Raw genomic sequence first — 24,917 nt, forward strand, 5'->3', positions numbered from 1 at the left:
GATTAATGGCAGGCAGAATACCTGCGTTTTTCTTTCAAGATCTGAATCTTTTTTTTAATCTAATGTATCTGTCGGGTCAGCTATGCAGAAAGCAAAGAGCAGAGAAAGGACCCAGCAGGTGGTGAGCACTGGAAAAGGGCTTAGCATATGGGCCCTTTTGGTTGGCACACATTGTAACAGCCTTCAGAAAGAGGGGCCTGCTTACCATCAGAATATTTAGTCTTTTATTGAGGTTGTACCATGGTATAGCTCAAGCAAGCTTTGGGTGGATAATAGGATCTTTTGGGGGAAAAAGCCACAGAAGGCTGGAAAAAAATCACAAGTGACCTTTTGTCACCTGTTTCTCTTGTTTTCTGTCCTAATACATGTGCCTCAGCCCCAAGATGCTGGCAATTTTAAAGTAGACATTTTAGGAAGGTCCTCATTTTCAGCAATAATAGTCTTTATGCATTAACAATACAAGATGATCTGCATAATAAATGGTTTTGGGAATTTTGCACTTTTTGTGGAAGCTCTTCTGAATTTTCAAAGCCTTTGTTTTCCCCAAAACAAATTGCCTCTCCCATCTTAACTTCCAAAATAAATCCGAACTTTTCTGAGGGATATTTGAGGTTCTGCGTTAACTGAGAAAGCTGTTCCATCCACAAATTGGTAAATTAGTGTCATTAAAAACATGCCATCTTTTTCACTATAATTTACAGTGGGATAAACCAGATCTTTCTTCTAAGATTTTGCTCCTAGTGCTGGATTTAAATACATTTACCACATAATTTAACTGTGAATGAGACATAACCTGAGGTGTCTGTGTAAAAAATGATTTCTTAATGCTGTTACTAAAGCAGATGTAGGTGACAGAGAGCATTATTGTTCATGATATTTAATATTTAAAACTAGTTTGCTTGTTTCCATATAGTATGTTGACCCCTTGAGGTTTTTCTTTTCTCTGTTCAGTGCAGCTAATCCCTCTCCATAAGTAATCCTATGATAACTGCATTTCCAAAAACGGTGCCTTAGGTGCCCTTCCTCATAATGTATAGCACTATTAAACAAATTAGAGTATTCATGTAGACCATATTCAGCACAGCAATATCATAAAGATGTCAGCATGTGATTAAACTACGATGAATACAGTCTGTTAAAGTAGTGTAACCTTAAAAATTTTTAAGTTGGCTGAGGCGTGTGACTATGATAATGTTTTCCAAGTAAGAATAAAACTTTTTAAAAAAAGTAATATGACAGTCACTAGTAGAATGCAGCAGAGATCTTGTATCTGAATTTATTTCAAAATTACATTTCATAATGGTTATAAAGGAGAGGAGACCAATTGACCCACCTAGCTCATTTGATGGTTACTCGCAAATAGCTTCAAGGATCACATCAAGTGTTTTTTTTAAAGAAACCTGGGTAATAGGTTCAAAGACGTGGCTCGGTAGCTTGTTCTATGCTCCTACCACCCTCTAGGTAAAGATGTGCCTCCTTTTCTCCGTTTTATACGCACTGCATTCATTCAAACAAAATCCCAGTGGTGGTGTCACAAGAAATTTGATGTTTGTTGTTAAGAAGACCTGCCTCTGCCCCGAGAGTTTTTCCCAGCTCGTGACTTGGGTGTAAGACTGGCTAGAGCACAGTGGAGTCACCACAAGAGCACTCACGCTGACCAGCATCTCCTTCTGTGCTAACTGAGCTGTTTATTTTTTTTGTGTTGATAACCACAATTTGAAATATTTATGCCTTCAAGGACTCTTTTAGTAGTTTCCAAAATATAATTATTTTCGGAGTAACATATTCAATAATTCCTGAAGATAAGTAGCTACCTTTTTAAAACACCTCTACAGTAGCCTTTAGACATGGATTATATGATTGTCTGAGACACGCTAATGCATAATTTCTGAAAGGACATAATGATTTGGTATATTCTGAGTATTAATTCTTCCTGCAATTTCCTAAGTGTTTTTGCTAAGCAGTTTAATTAAAACACCAGATCGTTCTATCCTCTCATTTTGGCGCAAGGTAGGTAGATAAGGCGCAGCACAGTCTTCCTGCCGGAAATCGGGGCCGCCATTTTGTTCTCGCACGCCCGGAGCATCGGATCACGTGGCTGGGCGAGATCCCCTAAATGCGAGTCTGGAAGCTGCCCCACCAGACACGGGCCCGGGCGTTTGCAAGTTACCCTTGAGCAACACCAAAAAGCGGTATTTCCATTCATTCTTCTAGACTGAAAAAGACTGTTTTTGTTATTTTCATGGTTTATTTTTGATGCAGGGCGAATTGAGCTGTGTCGAATGCGTTTTGCAGCGCTGAGAATTAGAAATGTAAAACCGTCGCAAAAAGACGCGGATTCGCCGCATTCCGTTTTTTTACACATCTGTCTTGAAGTGGCGTTTTATGACCTTAATACATTATTATTTTTAACTGAAACGTTCTATCACCGCTTCCAACCACAAGTGACTCAATATATTAGACGTCTAAAGGTTATCAGGTTCGCTGTTCTAATGCTCTGCTTAGATAGTGCATTGATCTGAAAGGGCGTGGTGCGCTTTAAACACTGTGTTGACCCGGAATTGATTTCCTAGTTTATGTGCGTTCAGTGGATTATGAAGACGACGTGAAGAATAAAGATAAGGCTTAGTAATCAATTGACTTGTCATAGCCTAGTTTTATGGCATCAGAAAGAATAACTGTGCCTGTGCACGCATGAAGTGATGGATCTCGTGACAGAACTGTGGTATGATTAATTAGCAAGGCATCTCTCGTTTAATGAGAGCACAGCTGAGCTAATTCCTACACGCACGAATAAGAGCATTAGAGGGTTAATTCTAAGTAAAAACTGATAATGGGAGTTATTATTAGTTTCAAGTCTCTTTCCATATGCACCTGGGTGCAATGCAACTGACAGCATATGTACCCGAGTACAATGCATACATATTATTAGTAATAGCCAAGGAGTTGTACAATTGTAGTGAGTTTAAAGCAAGTACAAGATATTACTCTTCATGGTCAAACCGGACTATCTGGAACTTAATCGCCTGGTGGAGGTTTTGTTAAATATGTTTTTAGGAAATGTGTATTTTTAAAATGAGCTTTTAATGTTGTGAATGTCTTTTCTGTGTTTTTTTTTCCCCCCTTTTAAAAGTGTGATGCTGAAAGTTCACTTGTCTTCGCAGGTTGCCTCTGATGACACAGTGCAGGCAGACAGCTTCCCAGTGGCCAGGCCTGGACAACAACCTGCCCAGCTGCTCTCATTCCAACATCCTGGTAACTTACTAAAACGTCTTTTGCCCTGTAGTAAGATCCTTGGTGATGTAACGCTAAGACTTTTTAAAGAGTGCTGTTGGATAGCGGAAAAACATACATGATTTCTTTAGTTATTGAACAGTTACTTAACATTAAAAAATAATATTGTAGCGCTCTCTGGTTCACGTGGGTATGCACCCTCGCCGCTGCCGCCTCAGGTCGGCCCCCCACCGCTGGGGGCTCGAACCCGGGCCTCCGGCGTCACTCAACAGGGAAACAGCCGGCTGAGCTCTCCTCATCCCAGCAGCTGCGGTCCCTGCTGTCCACTGGGAAGGGCAGTGACGTCACCACGCTGGGCAAGCCAGCTAGCACAACCTGTAATGTCGGCCGTATGCGTTACAATATTAAAACCGATTGGTAAAATCCCAGTAGATGTGTGTAGAGCAATAGGTCATATCGGCTCCATTGTCTATGCAAACTATGTCAACTCTGCGGGCGGTCATATTTTAATAAAATCGTATTAATCATTAATTTACATGGCCGCTAAATCACAAGCAATTCTTTCTTCATTCACAGTGTATCTTGTAGGTAAAGGCTGCTCTGTATTTGACTCTAGAGAGGTGTATTAATTAGTATTTTGGTTTCTGTTGCTGTTAATTATAGTCTAGAGTGGAATGGCGTAAGCAGGAGGATTTGTGCCACTCAGGTGTTTGACAAGTGGCGCAAAACACTTTTTTTTAATACAGTTTTTAATATCCCTGGGACGAGAACATGGTAGTATGATAATTCGAGGAGACGTGATACTTGGGGCTTCAGGGTCTCTGCCTGTAGAACGTAGGAGCTTCTCTATAGCCCAGCTCAAACTAAAACCATCAGGACATCTGGTTCGCTGTAAAGGAATGCTGAAAGGTCAAAGGGATTTCATTTTTCCTCGCTTATTTTAGTGCATCGGTTTTAGGGTCCAGCTCAGTCTTCCCTCCCTTTTTTAATACCTTGAAACAGCTGGAGGAGCCCCTCTGATCAATTAACTACCCAATGGCCTAACTGGGTGGTGAACAGCCTCCTCTCGTTTGTAATGATTCTTCTTCTTACGACTATAGTTCACAGTAATGCGATCCCTTCGTGGCTCATTAAAACAGGAACAGAACTAAAGCTAGGTGCTGTTTTGCTTGAACAAAAGGTGCTAGGTGCTGGATTAATGTTATTTGCTTAGTCGACATCCTTATCCAGTGCAATTTACAATACAAGTAAAGGATAAGCATTAATGAGGTTGAAGGTGTCATTGATAAGAGCTTGGGACACGTAGGGGCAATTGGTTGTGTTTTGTACTTGGTACGCAGAGAAAAAAAAATCACTTTATAAACAATTCCAGAGTTATTTTTAAATAAAATGTAGGCAATAATAATAATAAACTTTATTTTATATAGCGCCTTTAAAGGTGGCTTCTCAAAGCGCTTTACAGGATGACAATAACAATAAATAAGAAGACTACAACAATAAATAAGAAAAATTTCACAAGACAGGACACAATTATAATTACAGCAATACAACAATAACAATAGAGGAGACCGTGGAAGATGGTATTAAGAAGAGCAGAGGGGTGAAGAATGGAACCAGTTAAGTAAAGGCTTTTCTGAAAAGGAGGGTTTTGAGTCTGGATTTGAAGGAGTTTAGAGAAGGTGACTCTCTAATATCCTTGGGCAAGGAGTTCCAGAGCTTGGGGGCATAGCAGGAGAAGGCCCTGTCGCCCATACAATGTAGACGGGCTTGGGGGACAGTAAGGAGGGCAGAATTTGAAGAGCGGAGGTTGCGAGGTGGGGAGTAGGGCGATAAAAGTTCAGACAGGTATTGAGGTGCCAAGCCATGTAAAGCCTTGTAGGTGAGCATGAGGCAGTATATAACTGTGAGACAAGTCGCACTCTAGGGCATCAGCGTTGTGGCTTTGGAGCTGGAAGATAGTGGGTTCAATTCTCAGGTGTTCTATCCTTGCGAAAGTATTTCACTTAAATTGCTAATGTAAAATGACCAGCACAATAATTAGACGCATTTAAATTGCCCTGTATAAAAGCAGAAGGCAACTTAATTAATAATTGCCCCTCTCCAAGACTATACTGTAGCCTAGGGCTCAGCAACCTTTCAGAAGGGGCATGCCTTTTCATGGATTTGCATGTCATTTATACTTTCTTAATGCCAATAATAGCCATATGTATATTGTGATTAATAAGCATTTAATATTAAAATATAATAGTATCTAAAATTAATATTAATCTGCACCTCTTATCATTTAGTGTGATTCTTGCCCTTCCTGAGTTCTCTAACCTCAGACTTGTTGCCATGCTTTTTTAGCAGTACACAAGCCTGTGAAAAGAGCACTGACTTCATGTGTGAAAATACCTGTTCACAGAGGTATGTTGTTCCACGTGCTGAGAGCAGTCATATTTCACCAGCAGGGATTTCCAACAAGCCGTGATAGAGGTGCTGTGATCCCTTCGGGATCAATAGAGTCTTATCTATCTGCTCTTTCAGTCGTGTGTTTTGCAGATCCCAGAACTTCGAGCTCCATGAGTCTGAGAAGTGTAGTTCAGTGAGCTGTGTTTCAAAATCCACAATGCTCTTCCACAGAGACACTGAAAAATCCATGGCACTGCTCTCAGAGCTGTCTGGTTTAATCGGAAAAGATAGCAACTGGCCAAAACTCTGGAAAGCCTGAAATCTGAAGGAAAATTCTGTTGCTATATGTAGCATGTACACTCCAAACTCGGCAACACGGACTGTGCAGTGTTTTGAAAGTTCTTTAAGATGTTGGAAGGAGTGGAAAGGTGAGGTGTCGGTGCCTTAAGAAATGCTTTTCACGTTTCGGTAAGACGCATTACAGTTCGATCTGCACCCTGCAGACGGAGATTGAGTTCATTCATATGCGTGGTGATGTTGGCTAGAAACATTAATTGTGTAACCCAATTTTCATCAGGCAGTTCAGGGTAGTTTTGACCTTTTTCTGACAAAAAAGATCCTGATTGCATCAGGTCCGTGAAGCATGCCAAAGCTTTCCCTCGCTGGCTTAGCCAACGGACATTGCTGTGAATTACAATGTCCTCATGAGCACTGTCCACCTCCTGAAGCAGAGTTTCAAACTGCCATTGCATCGGGGCAGATCAAGCAACTAGCAAATCCACTGTTTTCACCACTGCGGTCATCACATTGTTAAAGCACATAATTCACAGTCTTAACTGAATAGTTTAATGAAGATTTACCATGGGGTGGCCAATGTGATCAGCAGTCATCTTTATGAATCCCTTCTTGTTCGTATCCCTAGCTGGGGCACCTTCAGTCGACACATACTGTATTTTCTTGATATCAGTTCCTCTTTCCTCAAAATGATGAATAAACCTCTTAGCTGTGTCTTCCCCTATAATTGTGCCATGCCTGAGTTTTAGGCAGCACAGCTCTTCTCAAATTCCATCTGAGTCAAGTGTCCTGCAAGTCTTGCTAATCGTGGTAAATCGTTGATATCCACGCACTCGACAAGCACAACACTAAATACTTTTACATCTTTTAAAGCCAGTGTCTGTTGTTGAATGTTTTCAGCCATTTCACAAATGTTTCTCCACCTAATTCTAGAGATGATCGTGTCTTTGTTAGGCAAACACTGAAAACTTCAACAGCTAAGAATAGCCTCTTTTATATGTTCCCCATCTGTAAGCGGCTTTCCATGTTTCACAACACGTTGTGTGAGTTTGTAACGTGCTTCTGTGGCTTGATTTTTACGGAGACAGAAATTGGTAAGGAAAGACGCTTCTTTGTCTTCTGTACCTCGCGGTGGCCTGTTTAATAGACTTGGCCTTGGCGGCCTCATCCCTGAAGTGTTTGTTGTGGTTCGGAGATGCTGTTGGACACTTAATGTATGATAAATGACCTTCTCACGACATCATCGTATTTTTGTTGAACAGATCCATGTTCGTCCCTCCAAAATAGCTGAAATGAGCGACAATCTAATTTGGCTTTCTTAGACTTTTTGTCCAAAATGTTTTTTTACACTTAAAGGGAAATAAATCCATTGATGGTATAGAAAAAATTTAGAAATTTCGAATTCACCACCAAAGTGTGAAATTTGTGACCGTACTATAAGTCACCACATTGGCGCAAACCCCAGATCTCGCCACGGGCAAGAGTTCTCAAGAAATGCGATGTGAAGCAGCCCTTCCTGCTCACTAGTCACCGTAATGACTGATGTACAAGTGAATAATTACAGGTTGTGCAGCAGACATTTCGCCACAGAAATGTTCCAACGTGATCTGCAGGCAGAGTTAACATAGTATTTGTCAGCAAAACTATCTCAAAATCGAGAGCAATACTGCTAGTGGATAAAAAGAAATGTATTCACAAGCCTGTTCATGTACAATGCAAGAGGGCTGCATCCCATCACAGGAAGTTTTGTTGCCTCGTTCTGAATTGCAGAACACGGCCCTGTGCATACCTGGAAACTTAAATCAATTTTGTGATGTAAAACCTCCAGTTTACACAGCAACTTGTACATTTTGACTTTTTTTGTGGTTTGAAATGCATCAGTAGCATCGCAGTTCCCCTTTGAAATATTATCAATGGCACAGATTGCAAGCTTGCCTGTGAAAACAAGAGGCTCGCCCTGCTAGAAATAGAGTACTGCGGTAAATAAACCAAGCGAATAACTTTTTTTTTTCCTAAGCCAGAGAGCTTTCGTTGGGTAGCATGTTGTAGAGAATTCCAGAATTCTTGGCTTATTAGACTTTCTTTGCACATGCTGTTAAAAATCCCTTTGCATGCCAATAATGGCACACATCGTAGGTCCTGACCCCTGCTGTAGCCTAACCTTAATACCCATAACAAAATCTTCAACCTAATGTCCACCTTTGTCTGTTCACCGGTTAAGATAACTTGTCATAACCTAACAATTCAGCCAGACTGCACCTCTGACCTTAATATCAACCTTAACCATATCCAAGAATCTAACATGCGTCTGCTCAGACTTCGCCTTAACTTGAAGCCAAGCACAGCTTAACAAAAGCCGAAAGGAAATTGAGTTGGCTGGTCATTGTTAAGTTTTTATTAGGAGGTGGAATTAAGTGCATGTGTGCAGGAAGAGGCAGTCTTTGCCTAGATTCTGTTCCCTCTTACTGCTCTTTGGTTGTTAATGACTTCATTGATCAGTATCGGGTCCAATAAGCAGTAAGGATTTGAAAGGAACAGGGACTTCAAAGCTGAATGTATTCCAAGGCAGTTGTAACAGCAGACTGCGTCTCACACTGTAACAGAGCTGCCGGTAAGCAGTGGCTCCGTGTGTCCCGACATGGAGGAGTGTTCCCGTATGGAAAACCTCTGGTACTTCATTCTCTGTGTGTAGTGTTCATAAAAATGGTAAAATACCTGCCACAAAATTTAAGTGATTTTAAAAAAATCAATCCTAGCTCCTTCCACGCTCGGGCCCTCACTTTTCCCTTTAATCGGGTCGATGAATAATGTCCTAGGACTTGACACGCGCTGAAAATGTCTGAATTTTGAGAACTTAATTATTCATTGGTATTCTAACGTTCCAGTAATTTATAATTGAAATACTTTCTGGCCTAGAAGGCTGCTCTGCCATTAGTCACTGACAGATTTAGAGAGCTGATGGTGTGCTTTATGGGGGGATTCACATGGAAAAGAAGGGGGGGACAGCGATGGAGATGGCAGATCCCTGGATCAGGAGTAGTGCAGGCCAGTTTCGGAAGCTCGTCTGTCAGGTGTCCGAGCTCTGTGTGTTCTGGCATTTGTTCCACTGCGGAGATGCTGTGACTTTTCCTGTGGGTTTTCCCCTAGGGCGCAATCTTTGTGAGTGATAAGCTCATATAAGCCGTGTTTCTTAACTGGGAAAATGAGGATCCTAGTTTGCTGAGTGGGAAGTAAGTCTCTCGCCACCGTTCTTTAATTAAAAGAGCAAACTGTCAAGTCTGTAGGTGCTGAGGAGGAGGCCTCTGGTCTGTAACCATTCTTATGTTCTGATGCTTAGGGTTCTAAAGCACATCCTGTTAAAACTCAGCAGTTTCAGTTTGTCGTTGGATAATGTAGCTGAAAGCATTCCAAGACGAGATGAGTGAAAATCCAGTTCTTTGACGATGAGCTTCGTTGAAATGAAACAGCTCGAGGAATATCCGGCAGTGTCTACCTTTGCTGATTTGCCTGCGGTTTCTATCCAAAGAAACGTACATTTGCATCCATTTCTACAGCTGGGTCCTGGAACCATTTGGGTGGAGTACCTCTGTCAAAGTTGCAACAGCAGTGTCTCACTGGGATTTGAACCTGCCACCGACCCCCGAACAGTGCTGCCTAGTCACAGCCCTAACCTTCGGCCAGGTACCTCGAAACCTGGGTGCTGGCTGAGTCCCCACCCTCACTGTTTCCGTTCTCAGACTTTGGGGACAGTGGCTGGTTTTAATAAACATTCCCCTTGTGGGTTGTCAGATCCTCTAATATTGGCACAGCTAGGCAGCTCTTTCCCACTCAAGGCTGTGTCTAATAAGCACAGAGTCTTCTCAGTGCTGCCTGCTACAGGGGAAAGTGGTCTCATTGGGGTCAGGCCCAAGATGTTTATAGAGCACATGGTATACAGGGGCTGCCTTTTGCACATGCTGTAGTTATGGTTCTTACCCCTTGTGTTCTTTCCAGGAACCTTAAATGCCTGACACAAACAGCTATAAAACAAATTATACTGATTTGTGTGTCTGTAAGACATGGCACACGTGCTTCATTTATTCTTTTATTCCCCTTACAAGGGTGGGGATATAATCTGCAGAGCTCGGTTTTTAATTAGTACCTACTGTGTTTCTTTCTAGCTGCTGGGGGGAAAGGTGCTCATTATGTAGTGCAATTGAAGAAACCAAGGATTGAGAGGAGGAAGGGACAGCACTGCTGTTGTGGTAATGGTACCTGGCGTGCTGCCCAGTTCTTTCTAAAAAATAAAACGGGTCTTACAATTTAATTATAAGAGGGCGCTCAACACTTCCAGTCCGAGAGAAGTACAAAACACGGGGACGTATTTCGAAAGTTGGCTGCCAGTCCATTAGTTTTGAAATGCACATGTTCTTTTCCTGGTATCATGATGGTGTTTAGCGTGCATGGTTTGCCAAGCTGTTCCAGTCTTAACTGTGATTGCAGCCTGATGATCTGGGCAGAGTTTTAGTAAGTTTGAAAATGGTCTTCAGCGTATGGGGTAGAGGTGAGCTGCTGTCGTCTTTCTCCGTCTGATATTGTGGAGATTTTTGCATTTTTGAGCTCCGAGTTCCGGATGAAAGTCGGCCATCAAAGGGAAGTCTGGCAGTAGCTCGAATCTCGTTTTTGCCAGCGGGGCGTACTTCCCCCCGCGGTGAAGTGCTGTGATCTGCTCTCCCGAAACGGAGTCCGACGGATCACATTGTGCAGGGGAGCCCGGCAGCAGGAGAGCCGAAGGTGATGAATTAATAACGGGGGTCAGAGCTTAAAAAAAAAAACTTGATTTGTGTCATTATATTGTTGCTGAGGAAACTTGAATGCTAAAACCTTCTGGAGCTCATTGCAATAACTTATCTGTCTCTCTTCTTCCTCACGTCCTTAAACTGGGAGGAGAGCAAGCTTGTGTGTTGGGGAGAACGGTTTGTTCACCCAGTGGCCCAGTCAAACCTCCACTGACCTCCCTGCATTATAGACTGTCTAGAAAAAGAACACCCAATACCTTAAATCTGGTCTGTAGGCCTTCTGTTGCTGGATTGTGATGCTCTTGTTAGCTGAATGTATTTCTGTCTGCTCTTAACCTCTGGGCAAATGCCGTCAGTGGTGTACAGTGGAAGAGAGAGAATTCTGAAAATCTGTGAGCCGTTCATGGGTCAAACATGCATTTTTGCATTAATCGATTAATTCATGTTCTTTCTCTGTTGAAGATCTCTTACCGGAGAGCGTCTTGTTAAGCACAGCCTGTCCTAAACAGACCAGTTGGAGCCTGGGTCCGTTATCTGCTCTGTTTCAGCAAAAGAAAATGATTCGGAAAGCAGGCGTCGAAAGGAAGAGGAAAAGGCCAAGTACCATGAATAATTAACGCGAAGAAAAGTGTGTGTAAACCGATTCCACTTACACCGGCTCTCTTGGTATCCATCACCCCAGCCCAGTCATGTCATTCTGTGCTGTGATCTGTGTTCATGTGTTCTGGCTGCTTCTCTGTTGATGCAGTCAAAGCAGAACCCCTGTCAATCGGCTTATTCTTAGTAATTCTGTGGCTCGGTTCGCTGAATTGCTTTAACTCTTAAGTTGTACACTCAGCCAGTGTATGCCTGTTAAAAATGCTCTGTGAAATTAACCAGTAAGATATTGCTCTTCTGGGACCTAATCAAAGGCAGGTGATTTTTTTTTTTTTCCCCCTTCAGTTACCTCTCAGAAGAACCTTGGCCTTTATCAAGAATGTTAGGCCCTGCAGTGGTGTGTTCGGTCTCTTGTCGATAAATGTGACAAGGTCAGAAAGTGAATCTGATCGCCGGGAGTCGGGGGATCTCTGGCCTTTGTTAAGAACCCGCAGTGTTTTGACAGGTTGGTTCAGGCTTTCATGTATACAGCATTGATCTGACATTAAAGATAAATAACTTAAGATCCGAAAATCTCAGAAGGCAGTTTCAAAACGTAGATGTTGTTGGAGCCTCCGATTTCTGCAGCATGCTCCACAGTTTGCAGGTTTTTATTTTGGAAATTAAATCGGATAGTGGATATGGCACGCATTGTAGACTCTTACATATGCCTTTTAATGGAGAGCTTTGTATTCTGTGTCCCATGCACATATTCTGAAACTTGGCATAACTTTGCAAAGAGGAAACCTGCATGTTCTTTTTGGTATAGATGTATCATGTAAGTTGACACTGTGCTGTGCAGCAAGGTCCTGTTGACAAACAGCATGTACCCCCTAGAAGTTCCCAGGCCCTGAGGCTGTGCTTGGTTTTTGCAACTTCTCTGCAGAATGTAGCTGCACAGGAAGGGTTTTCTTCCACTACCTGTGACACCGGTGCTAATCTCTCAGGTTTACACAGTTCCCTGCTGTCGCTGTGATAAATCTGCGGCTTCTGGCCCACACCTAACACTGGCATTAAATCAGGGTCATTTTATGTTCCTGTCCTCCACGCTCAGCTGTTCCCTGACTTCCAAGAACAATGCACGGTTCAATGGAGACTGTGAGAAAATAAAAATAAAACAGAAATTGTAATAAATATCAAAACTATGTCAAGACGAGATGGAAATATAGTCATGGCTGTACAGTGGATTTCCTTCCTGCTGATGCTCCCATTCCCTAAGGAACATTTTGCAGTATTAATATTTGTATTGTTTCTAGCCCCTCAGGCAGCAGCAGCAGTATTGGCTATCAGTATGGTAACTGAACTAGTAAGGCGTTGGTGTCAGAAGTCTGAAGCCGTCTCGGGTGGCATTACGGAAACTGCTCCGGCCGGTTCTTCTGTGCTGTTGGAGTGGATCGGCCCCAGCGGGTACCCCGCGGGCCCGAAGCGGGGACCGAGAGCAGCTCGGGGGCTCCGCGGCGCTGTCAGGAATGCGGCCAGGAGGAATGAAAGAGACGGAGGCAGAAGAAAGGAGAGGGTGGAGACTGAGCTGTGCTGCTGGCGTTTGAACTGTGCGGCGCTGGGGGGGCAGCTCACCCTCTAGGTCAGCACGCAGGGGGTCACAGTGTACATCAATGTTGTCTTTGGCCCGGCTCCTGGTAGAGGAGGCAGGATGGCAAGAGCCTCGGACATGTTCCCTTCCTGTGATCCTGAAGGAGAGCAGCTCTCTGGGGGCAGATGTTTCTCAGCGCTTAAGAGCCTCTGGTGCTGCTGAACGTTTCTTTGGTGGAGAATTCCTCCCGTCTGTTAATGCCGCTCAAATTGCTTTGAGATGCCACTTAAAAAAATACAACCTGAGTAATATTTACTAAGGTTTCCTGCATCTTTTGCAGGAAACAAAGCATTCTGCACAGGCGAAGCCGGTTCAAGATAAGACCGCAACCTGGAGCTAGGACCAGGTTTTGAGGAGTTCTCCTAAACTCTTGCTCTGGTTGTTTCAGTAAGGTAACTATCTCACCACTGTCTTACCATCTCTAACTCAGTGGAGCTCGGTAATCATACAGGTTGTCAGAAATTTAACAGCAACATCATAATTCTCGATGTTGAGCAAGGCTGAGCCCCTGGCGCTGAATGGTTTTGGATAATTCACTGCTGGTAGGACTCGGGTTTGTCGGCCCGTTTCTGGACAGTACTGTTCCTCCAGCTTCCAGATAAAACAAAGATGACATCTGGCACAAGCGCATGATCAAGAGAGAGCGTTTGAGCGACAGGTAAGAGAAACAAGTATTTATTTTAATAGCGATTTTGCCTAATAAAGAGAAAACCTAAAAACCTTAAATGTAACCCAACGTCATGCCTGATTTAGACAGTAACTTCTCGCTGCTGGCCGCCCTAAAGGAAGTCCTCCACGTGTTCGGGCTGTGAGTGCTTGCGACGGAGGCAGTGCGTTACACCGATCTAATTAGCTGGGGTGTGTTATGTGCTGTACTGCCAGATGAACAGTTGCAGGAAAACGGTTGAATGCCTCAAATCACGAATGATTAAACACCATTATATAAGTAAAAATACAGTATATATACAGTGCTTCCTGTATCGTTTGACGTATTTTCACAATTGCAATTAACACAATTAAAATTGTTCCATAAATATACAGGCTTAGAATTTCTTTTCATTCATATACCGTACAAAATTCACTAAAGCATACAGAACACAAGCAACACCCTTCATAAGTACTGACCTACCCCTATAGGGCACCACTGATATTGCTGAAAATTGTAAACCAGTATAGTATTTTGTTTTAACTTGTTTTAATATTTGTGCATTTCCCCATTATTGTGGGGAAAGTCCTGTATTTCTGATTTTACAGAAAAACGTTTAGCCGGGTTTGTGGAGTTTGTCTGGTGTGCAGATGTGTCCCCTGCCAAAATATTGCACTTGCAATATTGCAAGAAGTTTAACTACGTATTTACTATTAACTTAGTGTGTCATAGCCTCTGGAAGAGAGAATCAAAATAATTGAACTGGGAGATTGTCATTCTAAGCCAAAATTTGGTCCAATGTATTTGACACTTAATTCTTAATGCCTATTGGGAAATAGTTTTAAAGTCTCAAAATGTGCAGATTTATGGCTATACCTTCTTAAACCTCTATTTCGCATTCTTCTGAAGCCTGCTGGGATTTTCGTTTTTATAGGCGAAGATGATATCTCCAATCCTCTTCGTTCTTGTAACGCATGACGGCAATCTGGCAAATTAATGTTTAATGATAATCAAATATTAATTTCTGAAACTGTAAAAGCAACATATGGATGTGTTATGTATAGACTACTAGGTATAGCCTGAAGGCAGGTAGAAGAGTAATAGCTATAAATATTGCAGAAAGGGTACACAGATCTCCGGGGCCTCAGTCTATCAGCACAAAGAGAAAGAAACGTAGCTTAAAAGACGCCAGCAGCAGGCCATTTGTCTCAAACTTTGCAATTCCTCGTCTGAAAAGAAAATCTTGGAGAATACCAGCCAATTCAAAATCTGTTTACTTTTTAATTGGAACAAACCTGGCAGTGAAATGAATGTCTTACTGGCAGAATGAAGGAGCACATGCTGAAAAGTGGCCTTTGGGGCCTGCATCTTTCTTTTTCTTTCTCTACACCGTGCTGCGTAGTCGGGGTGGTGAGGGCAGCATTGCCAGAGCGCTGTTCAAGACCCGTGTTCCATGCCTGGTTTCCTCCACCTTGATCCAGGTCTCTGGGCTCAAACATAATTACATGCCACAGACCATAATTACGGAGTCTGTGTCCCTGGGCACCTTGTATTAAAATAAATAGCTCGCTCGCAGTAAGCTGATCTCTTTGGAGCGTGTGCCAGAGCTAAGTGATGGCAGCAGACGCCCTCTGTGGGATCAAGCTGTTGCCCGTGCGCACATTTACACCAGTGGCACACAGCTGGGGAACCCCTGGTCCCTGCAGATGAAAGAAACCTATATGGGGAGTTTTGCTTTGCTTCTGTGATTGTGCACCCCATCTGAACACTCAGCACAGGCAGTGCCAGACCTGGCCTACCTCCCTTTGTTTTTTAAATTGTATGTATATTCTCTCCAGCGGAGTACCATACCCATCTGTTCTTTACCCCGGTACTGTGATATTCCGACAGCTATTTTTCACTGCACTGTGCATTTTGATCATTTCAAGCCTTTAACGAATACTTACATGATACAGCTCTCATAGCAGAAGCACATAAACTCTTTTTGGAGGGGTGAATGTTTGTTTCTCCGAAAGGGACTCGTGTAATTAGATTGTGACAAATTGTGCAGTACATGGGGTACGCGCAATTTCTTTTTACTCCGCATCAAGATGCCCAATATGTTGTAGTCTTTGAGGGAAATTATGGTGAAGCTGTGTAACGATAACAGTCCCAAAAATGGGGACCGCAATGCATGCCAGGATGGAGAAAAAGTCTGCTTTTATCACAGTTCCTTCTCAGGAGTCGGACAGGCTGGTTTCCTGTACAGTAGGTCTTTCCTTCTGTTCCAGCCTGTATGATTGGGAGGCTCCTGTGTGTACAAACTAAATCGCTCATGCTGGGTTGGGGGACATTGCCCGTGTTGCCACTTCAGTTGCAATCACAGGAAGAGCGAGGCGGCAGGGGACAATGACTTCATTTTCCCCGATTGCAGCTGCACTAATGTTGGAGACATCGACCGTGCAATTTCTCAGAGCCATTTTATCCACAAGGGGTTTCTTGCAACAGATGTAGTTCCTACCAGAAGATGACTTTTTTTTTCCCCCCAACTTGCCCACCTGAGGTTCTGTAAGAGCTGTCTGTCCTGTCCTCCTCAGGATCTCCTACAAAACCAAAATTGCAAATGAGAAGTTATGATTTGCACTTTGTTCGTGCTTCCGATGGGGGGGATTGAAAGGCAGTTATATTTATGTGCCTTCAGCGTACAAAAATAAACACTTAAATGAGATGGAGAGGACAATTTTCTGAATTGAATAGACTCCCCCTCTACTCAACAAAAGATGTGCCAGACCATTCCGTTTCTCCCACATGCAGCAGCATCCCAAATCCAGCTGTTTTGTATGTACATCATGCCGCACACACACACTCATGCAAAATGCCAGATGTCTCTGGTGTGCGAGAGCTATGTGGATCCGTACATGCTGTGCATGCATAGAGCAGCCGTGTGTACCATGTTGGGGTTCTCAGTTTTCTGATGCAAAGATCAAGGGCAGCAGGTTCTCGTGTGAAACCCATAGCATTCAATCGAGTCTGTAATGTGCTCGCTGTGTGGTCAAAGCTTATTTAAACTGCCTGTGAAATAAACGATATACAGCCCTGAGCCTGGGATGGCTCAAATCCTGTGCTTTAAATCTCCCCTGAAAAACCCAGGATGACGGGGTGATACTGTCATGCCAGGGCCATGCCGAGAGAGTACTGCTCTCACACAGCATCCTCAGGAGTTCGGAGTGGCGCTTCACCATGGTATTTGTGCCAGCGGACTCTCTGCCTGTGTGAGAAGGCTTGTGCTCGCTCCTGGAACACAGCGCAGTACGACTCGCTCCTGCGTCATTTCATACCAGGAAAAAAAAAACGCGCAAACCACTGATAATGACAGAGCGAGCTGCTGTTCTGGAAAATGCTTTTTGTTGTTGTTTTTCTTGACGCAGGATTACATGAAGCAAATTTCCCTGTCCTGTACGAAATCCACCCTTTTCTGGGTTGTAGTTTTGAGTACCAACCCCAACGGGCTGGAAATTGGTACAATACAACGGTGTAATCAAAAAATATTGTAGACTTCTCTTCACACAGCAGGACGCATGATAAATAGTAAGGATGTGTGAGTGAACCGGGAGTCCAGTCCTGGGCTGGTCACTGTGCAGTAACCCCTGTGGTCAGGCGCTGCAGCAGCAGCTGGGAGAAAGGGAACATTTATTTTTTTTCCCTGTGCGAGTGCACGCTTGATGAACAGAAGCCTCTTCATATTGAGGCTCCGAGTGGCGATTACAAAACCCACAAGCCCGCCAAGGAAGATCTCAGTTTAATCTGTCTTCACTTTAAACCCCCCACACACACACACACACACACACACACACACACACACACACACACACACACACACACACACACACACACACACACAGAATGTGTCAACGACATTCCATCGCCATGGTTTCTCTGGAATGCTGCCCAACAAGTTGAAGCAGATACTGGTTAATCCCCTCATGCCCTCCAGCCTGGTATTTACTGCTGGCAGTCGCTGGGCGTCTGCTGGAGAGCTGAAACGGTGAGCACCACAGCCCCAATAGAGCCTGACAGCCATGCTTGACGACGCACAGATGAAAAGGACAAGCCTCTTTTTGCGTTGCGTCTCAAGTTGAAACCTTCCCTGGGAGGCGCGATCCAACAAATTGCCCCCGCATCAAATACATTTTTTTTTTCTTCTTGCCAGCGCTTTGCCACCGAAGGCTTAGCGCTGATCTTAATTAAGAATTGTGACAATATGCCTGTGGGAAGCCCGGCGTTCAGTGAACACAGGCAGCCTTTTTCTCTGCCTCTCCAAGCCCGTATCTGTAGCCTCCTCCCCTCCACGGTTACAGGAGCTGAGCGAAGATGTCTCTTCGCCAGCGCCTTCGTATTCCATGCCACTTAAGTCACAGATCCCTCTTCGCCTACACCAAAATCAAGGTGGACAGACGCACCTGAATGGGTAACCAGCTATTCTACTGCGGTTCCTTGGTATGTGACAGGACTCTTCTAAGATCGAGCGCTGGGGGTACTCATGTGGGGTATGACATCATTACTTCAACAGTCTTGCTCTCGGTTTAGAGAAGCTGCATTCTTGGGCTGCAAGGGTCTGCTGTGTTTCTAAGGCACTGTGCCATCAGGATGCAGGATTAGTAAAGCTGACTTGCTGTATAGATGATATGTACGGTATTTGGTTGTGTTCCATCTTGTGCCGTTTGAGGTATCCCAGGTCTTTCGGCAGAGCCCGAGTGCTAGCAAACGCCACCTCCGGCATCCCCCCCCCCCCCCCCCCCCATCACCACCGCTAATTATCTCATCAGCGCCGGCCGCACGCCACCTTTGAAAGCCGCTGTGACAGCCAAGCTGCGAAATGTATTAAAGAAGGAAAACAAATAATTATTGCCATCCGAAGTTAAGAGGGCTTATTTTCGAGAAGAAAGCACACCGCCTGGGAGATGATGTTTCTGACTGGAGCAATCGCCAGTCCCCGCGGTTCGTCTCCAGACTCCGCTGGAACAGATTTCATTTCTGCTGGGCTGACTCCGGCGCCGGCGCTCTGATGTTAAAACAGCAATCCCCCGTGAAGCTTCATGGTGGGAGGAATTAAAAGAACATCGTGCCCCGTTTCCTGACGCTCGGTATTTTAATAGATTGTTTGACTTCATTCCTTAAACGGCTGCATGAGAATTTTAAAACGTTGTCACCATTGCGCCCTGCCTCGTTGCTTTATGTGATAATAATGAAGGACAAAGTGTCGCCTGCAAAGCCAGTTCTCCAAGAATCGGTGTTTGATTATTTGTCGTATTCTCTCCAGTTTTGAGCTCTTAATTAGGATTAATCTTAAAAAGAAAGCATCGGTCTGTTACATATAATCAGGCCTGCCAAAACATGAAGGCAAGTACTGTCAAGCTGTAAGACTGAACATGAGCGTCATAGATATTATTTCTGCTGGTCGCAAGCTCTCGGTTGTTCTTTACCTTCAAGGATTAATGAGTGATTCAAAAGTTCATTTCAGTGGGTATGTTTAAAAAATAAAATTCTTTATTATATTAAAAATCTCTTTCCATCCCTTGAAAAAAGGGGGTTCTGGTCTTTGTAGTGTACAAAGTAGTGAGGGAGAAAACCCGGACGAAGACGCCTTTTTGAGAGATTCCTGTGATGTTGGGTTCCATGAACTGCATTATGGGCCGCACATCATAAATGTTAAACTATGTGGGTGCATCTGTTTAAATGATTATTGTTTTTTTTTTTTGCACTCGTGACATTTTTTCTCCTTTTTCCGCTCTGTGAGGCTGATGTCGTCTGCTGGTGTCCCCCCCTTTGAATCAGTAGGGGGACGCAGCTGGGCCTCTTCCCCTTTTCCATGTGGCTCAGCCTCCTCCTCACAAGACGAGGAAGAGGGTGATGACATGGGTCAGCCACAGACTGATCCTGCAATCACGTAACCGGCTGGTAGGTTTCCCTTTCGCTTGAATGTGAGGGAGGCTTTGCTTCTTATGAAGGCCTATTGAGCTGAGAAGGGGCATGCCTTCAAGAGCCTGTCGAGAGCCTGCCTTACTGACCAGGCCAGTGCAATCAGCACACCCTGGCTTCTCTGGCTGCCCGGCCCCTCAGTTGCGTCCTGGCCTCCGCGGCTCTGACACCCTGCAGCCATTTCGCTGTCGCCGCATAAGGCCCAGCTCGATTTCATCCCCTCTCGGGGTCTGCGGGTTTGATATTAATTGCGTGCCTCAGCTCTGTGAATGCCATTGAAATTTAATGAGATGCAGGGAGAGGGCCGAGCAAATGATATTCATTAGGGTTGTCATGGAGACCATTTGCCTGGCAGTGGCCCAAATTCACCCCCGTCACCCCCCCCCCAATCATGTGTAAAGGAAAAGTAGAAAATGTTTGAAAGTAGATTTGTTTAATTAAAAAGAACACTAGAAAATTATGCTGCCACGCCAGGACAGGGTGTTAACTGTTGCGTATTGTTTTTCCTCAAAATGATAGTTTTGGGTTTTGTTTTAGGCAAAAATGCATTGTGAGGGAAAATTGGTGGTGCAAAGCATGTTAGTTGCCGAATCCTGCTTCTAGCTGTTTGAAGTTGTTTATTTCAGACGGCCTGTATTGTCCCACTGACGGCCAATTGGCACTCTCCTTGGAGAGAGAAGCATTGCTGCTGCTATGACAACCGTGAGCAATTGCAACTATCAAGCTGGTCAAAATTAATTGACCTCTGACCCCTGATCGCATGCTTAAAAATCCCTAAGTCATAAATATATATCTAAATGTGGACAGGACAGGGGTATGTTTATTATACAGTCTTTATTTTACCAGCAGTTAAAATGAAAATGCATCTTTAATTGCACTGATCGGAGTGGACTGCTACTAGTCTCTAATAAGAATCAGTATGGTGTGCATGCAGCTCTAACAGTCCCACAGTTCCGCGCTCGGTAGAGAGAGCATGTGGCTGACCCCAGGAGACTTCACGCATACTGTAGGTCTCAGTCTTAAAATAATGGTGCTCTCGGTAATCAGTTCATGTTCGCTATTCTGCCATTATTTTGAAAAGCCAGAGCAACATTGCTCTGATACGTCACGGCCCTCACAGGGATAAGGCCTGATTTCTGATGATGCATTTTCTCTCTGCTATTTCGGTTTTGCAGGATTCATTCCCAAGTCTGGGAATTTTTTGTTCTTATTCGGACAAGCCCTTGTCAGCCCCCATCGGCTGCAGCGGCAAAATACATTTCTTGCATTTCTTGGAAAGGGTACCAGCAGACCCAGAAGAGCACGCTAATTAATAAGAAGATGTGCGCTGCGGAAGGGGAGGTGTGGAGAAATATTGTGTCAGGCGGATCACAGTTTTGTAAACACTCAGGAATCTGTGTCTTTGCAGTCATTCCTGGCTCTCATCGTGAACGAGCTCCCATTCATCAGGCGTGATGAGCTTTTGATGAGCGCTGCGTGGAGCAGTGGAAAGGCATGTCCGTCTTTCAGCAAGAGTCCAGCTGCTGCCAAATTCAGGTTTCCTCAACAGCTCTCATTAAATCCTGCCAGCCTTTGGCTTTTCTTTGGTTTCGAGCTCAGTACAGCGAACAAGTTGAGCATCGTGTCATTTTAATCTTTGATAACGGGAAGGCTTTGAAACTTGGGAGACTTAAAAATTCCAGTTTTCCCTCTGACCTTCAATATTATTAACTTTCCTTTTTCATTCTAACAAATTCGTGTTGTAAATAATGCAGGACCTCCGATTGTACATGGCAAAAAAGAAACCCTTTAAGCAATGGCTTTTATTTCCTCTAATAGCTGTTCTTCTTGCTGTTTTTGTACTTCTTGGTAGGATTTTCCAAGCAAGGAGCTGGTACTGCCCCAATAGCAGACCTAGGCATGTGTTTGTGCTTGGGATGAGGTTTTCTCTTTGTGCAGCTGTAATACATTAGAGTGTGTGCCAGGCAAGTCTTGTTTAAAACAAGTGATCTTCCCTTGAGACCAGTATAGCCCATTGTATGGATTCCCATATAACCATTTGCTGGTCAAAGAACAAAAGCACCAGTTTTTCTGATTTGTTTGTAGTGCAGAGTTCTGTGATTCTGAGGTTTTGGGTTTGAAGAGGTAGTTGACCCAGGCCATGACCACTTAACCAGTTTAAACTCCTTCCTTTCAATTGTGCTGCGTTTGGCTTGGCTTACATAATGCAATCTGTGCCCTTCCAAGCCTATTCACACTTGGCCTTACGTGCAAACTTAATTAATTCTCTCTCACGCACACACAAACAGAATGCCGCATACTTTTATTTTCCAAGAGGCCTTTTGTAGTTGAAACTGCCCCCCCCCCTTGTGGTTGTAAAACTGGTTGTCTTTTATTTTGGTGGGGGGGGGGGAGAGCGTTTTCCATCGGGCGCGACGCTACCACACAAAAGAGCAGAGCTCGACCAGGGCTCCCGCAAGTGTCCTCTGCCTCTGCCTGCTCACATCTCCGGACTTTGAAGTCGAGTCCCCTGATCCTCCCCACCCCCCACCTCACAGATGGTCCCTTGTTTCCGAAGCCCTGACATATCATTTCCAGTCACTGATGCTGCTCCTAGCCCCTTCTTTGGGCAGATAATAAGAGGCTCTCTCTGCTTATCCACAATTAGGCTTTTGCACATGTCATTTTCAGGGCCCTGACTCATGGCCCATCATCCACACCAGCTCTGGGCCGGCCGCAGGGTCCTTCGGTCACTGACTGCTCCCCTCAGTGCCGGGACTTGGTAAATCCAGGAAGAACACTGCGCCGTTCTCTCCTCTCCCGTTTTGTTGTGTTTATGTGACAGCAACAGCGTGTGATTTATATTTTATTGCGCCATTGCCTGCAGCCAGGATTTAGTCTTTCATAGCTAGATCATCCTGTGCCCTTTGTAGTTGCGTCGGGGGGATCTATCACACAGATGCAGTTCGGTTTTTTTTTAATATGTTTTTCCATTACTGTAAAGAAAGATCAGCTTAAATGAAAGAAAAAAACAACTGAATTACCGTTTTAATCATGCTGGTTTTAACAGTTATTCATCAAGTGTTTTTCATTTTAAGATGTAGTTATAGTAGTCCACTTCCTACCAGGAATCCAGTATTACTCTGGGTGGTGTAACATCTTCATTCCTGTTTGGAGAAACACTGAAGCAAAGTCTTTAAACATGGATAGGAATATGGCAGAAGAATGGGAATGGAGAGGCTTACCCAGGTACAATGTGAGGCATTGTGGGCTAGACGGTGAGCACCATTTCATAGTAGAAGCAGTCTGTGTTCATAATTTCCCGATGTGAACATCATCTTGTTTTGAGCTTGGAGAAAGCATTCAAGAAAACAATCTTAAAGACACTAAGAAAAAGTGATTTGAGGAGAGATCAGTAGATGTCTTTCATCATTTTTTTGTGCATATTTTGCAATATTCACGTGCAACATCAAAGCAGCTGAATATTTAAGGAAACTCCTATAACTCCACTCCTTATAAAAAAAGTATTTTACCGATCAGAAAATCAGTTGTGTGGTGGTGAGCCAATTTAAAATGCACTCTCCTCACAGAGTTGGATACTTCCACACAATCAAGACTGAACCTGCTGTCTTGTCACGAGCGTCTTCATTAAAACGAACCTGAACAGTTTCGCCCTCGCTCCGAGAGTTGGCTGTGTTTTACTGTTACATGTTAATTTTTAATACGAAGAAATTTGCCAGTTCCAGAGGCTTAACATGCGGTAATGAATAATTCTTTATATGAAATTTTCATTAACGGCTGTCAGCTGTGTTTGATTAACATTAATGTGTCCACCTCCCCTCCCAACTGTATGCAGATGAAAGTGAGTTCAGCGCGAATCAACTCCAGCAGATTCATTGCCTCTGAATCTACCAGCGGGCCCCGGCCCATTTATCATTGTCAGCTCACGTTAGCTCTGCGTCTCCAAGGCTCTGTCAAAACCAGACCGTGTGGTCTTACAGCGATGAATAAACCCACCTCTTTTAATTGACAAGGAACTATTCAAGACCTTAAAGAAGAAAACATTTCTTTATTAACAAGAGACTCTGGTACAGTTTCCTGCCTTACTGCCTGCTTGACATGATTTGCTCTTGACTGCTCTTTCTTCTCCTTGTCTCCAGAGTCACCTTGTATCTGTGTTAATCCAAGCTTCTCTCAAGGAGCTGTATGTCTTAGGGTGGGGCCCATGGCCTCTTCTCGTTCGTGACCCTTCTCGTGCCCATACTTATGCCACGTCTTTACACAAAGGCTTGTGGGAGTGTGGAACAAGCGACCCAACCATGTTCCTGCCGCTGATACGCTGGCGTCTTTCAGGAAATGGCTGGGTGAGGTCCTTCGATAAAGTAGCTATTAAAAACCCAATGTCCTAGATGTGTTAAATGACCTCTGGTCTGCAAGCACTCTTATGCACAGGATGTGCCCAGCGTGTGCTCCATATGACACTGCTCTTTTCCGGGCTGGCAAAGTCCCTCTGCAGCCGGCCTCATGCCAGTCCAACCACAGGGATGAACCCTGAGGGTCAGTCTCTTGGTTTTTTTTTCTGAGCTGCTTTGACCTTCCAGGAAAAGAGACGTTATCAAACTCACCTTTTCTCATCTCGGGCACATTATCTGTGAGGACCTGCACCCTTTACTATAATGAGGAAAAAAGCCCCATAAAATTTGAAATAAGAGTGTAGCTGTCTAACGAAGCTGTTTACCATTACGAGACCTGGGGTTCCTTTTCTTAATGCAGTATGCTATACCATATTTCAGCGTTTAATTCTCTTTCTGTACTAATGGAAGAAGGAGCACAATTATATATTAGCACTAGAAAGTGTGGCTAATAGGTGTGGACAGGGTCAGATGAAGACTGTTCATGGGATTTTATTTTTAAGAGTGATTTAGTCATCTTTTTGTCAAATGTAAATTGCTCTTTTTAACACTTAAACAATGTAACAGTTTTGGAGGTGCAAATTCTACAGTCTAGAAACTCAACACTAAACTGATGCAGGTAAAATTGGGCATTGTCCACTCATTGACAAGCAATTTCTTTAACACTGCATATTCCACTAAACAAAATTTAGGATAGTGTTTATCATGTAGCCCATAATAACATCTCTCAGCGGATTATAATAGTGGTCAATTAGAGACTCTGTACGCACCCATTCTTTGTACAGAGTGGTGACTGAACTTGTTTCAAGTTTAACTTTCTCAGTTCTTTAACTGAGAAACATCTAGTAAGGGATTTTCACTTAAATAATGATAATAGAACCTGTTTTTTAAAATACATTTTAGGATTCTAAATATGAAGTGTATAGTTCAGTAGAAGTTTGAAGATTATATTTGTGCAAATTCCACTGTTCTATGTGAACTGCTTTGGCTCCAGGTGA

The 24,917-nt window shown here is 43.8% G+C and overlaps 1 long non-coding RNA gene across 4 annotated transcripts in view; it reads left to right on the top strand.

The window, feature by feature from the left end:
* The first annotated feature begins 2,046 nt into the window (after positions 1-2,046).
* The window catches only part of LOC148641466 (uncharacterized), a 53,437-nt gene continuing 30,566 nt past the window's right edge, over positions 2,047-24,917 (top strand). Inside the window, exons 1-2 of one of the 4 annotated variants that reach the window (XR_015929789.1) lie at positions 2,047-2,192; positions 3,165-3,255. This is a non-coding gene — a long non-coding RNA (uncharacterized LOC148641466). The remainder of the gene's footprint in view (positions 2,193-3,164; positions 3,256-24,917) is intronic. The other 3 variants (XR_015929792.1, XR_015929790.1, XR_015929791.1) reach the window with 3 other exon arrangements.

This window comes from Lepisosteus platostomus, chromosome 24 (assembly GCF_059453375.1).
Source record: "Lepisosteus platostomus isolate fLepPlt1 chromosome 24, fLepPlt1.hap1, whole genome shotgun sequence".
Lineage (NCBI taxonomy): Eukaryota > Metazoa > Chordata > Actinopteri > Semionotiformes > Lepisosteidae > Lepisosteus > Lepisosteus platostomus.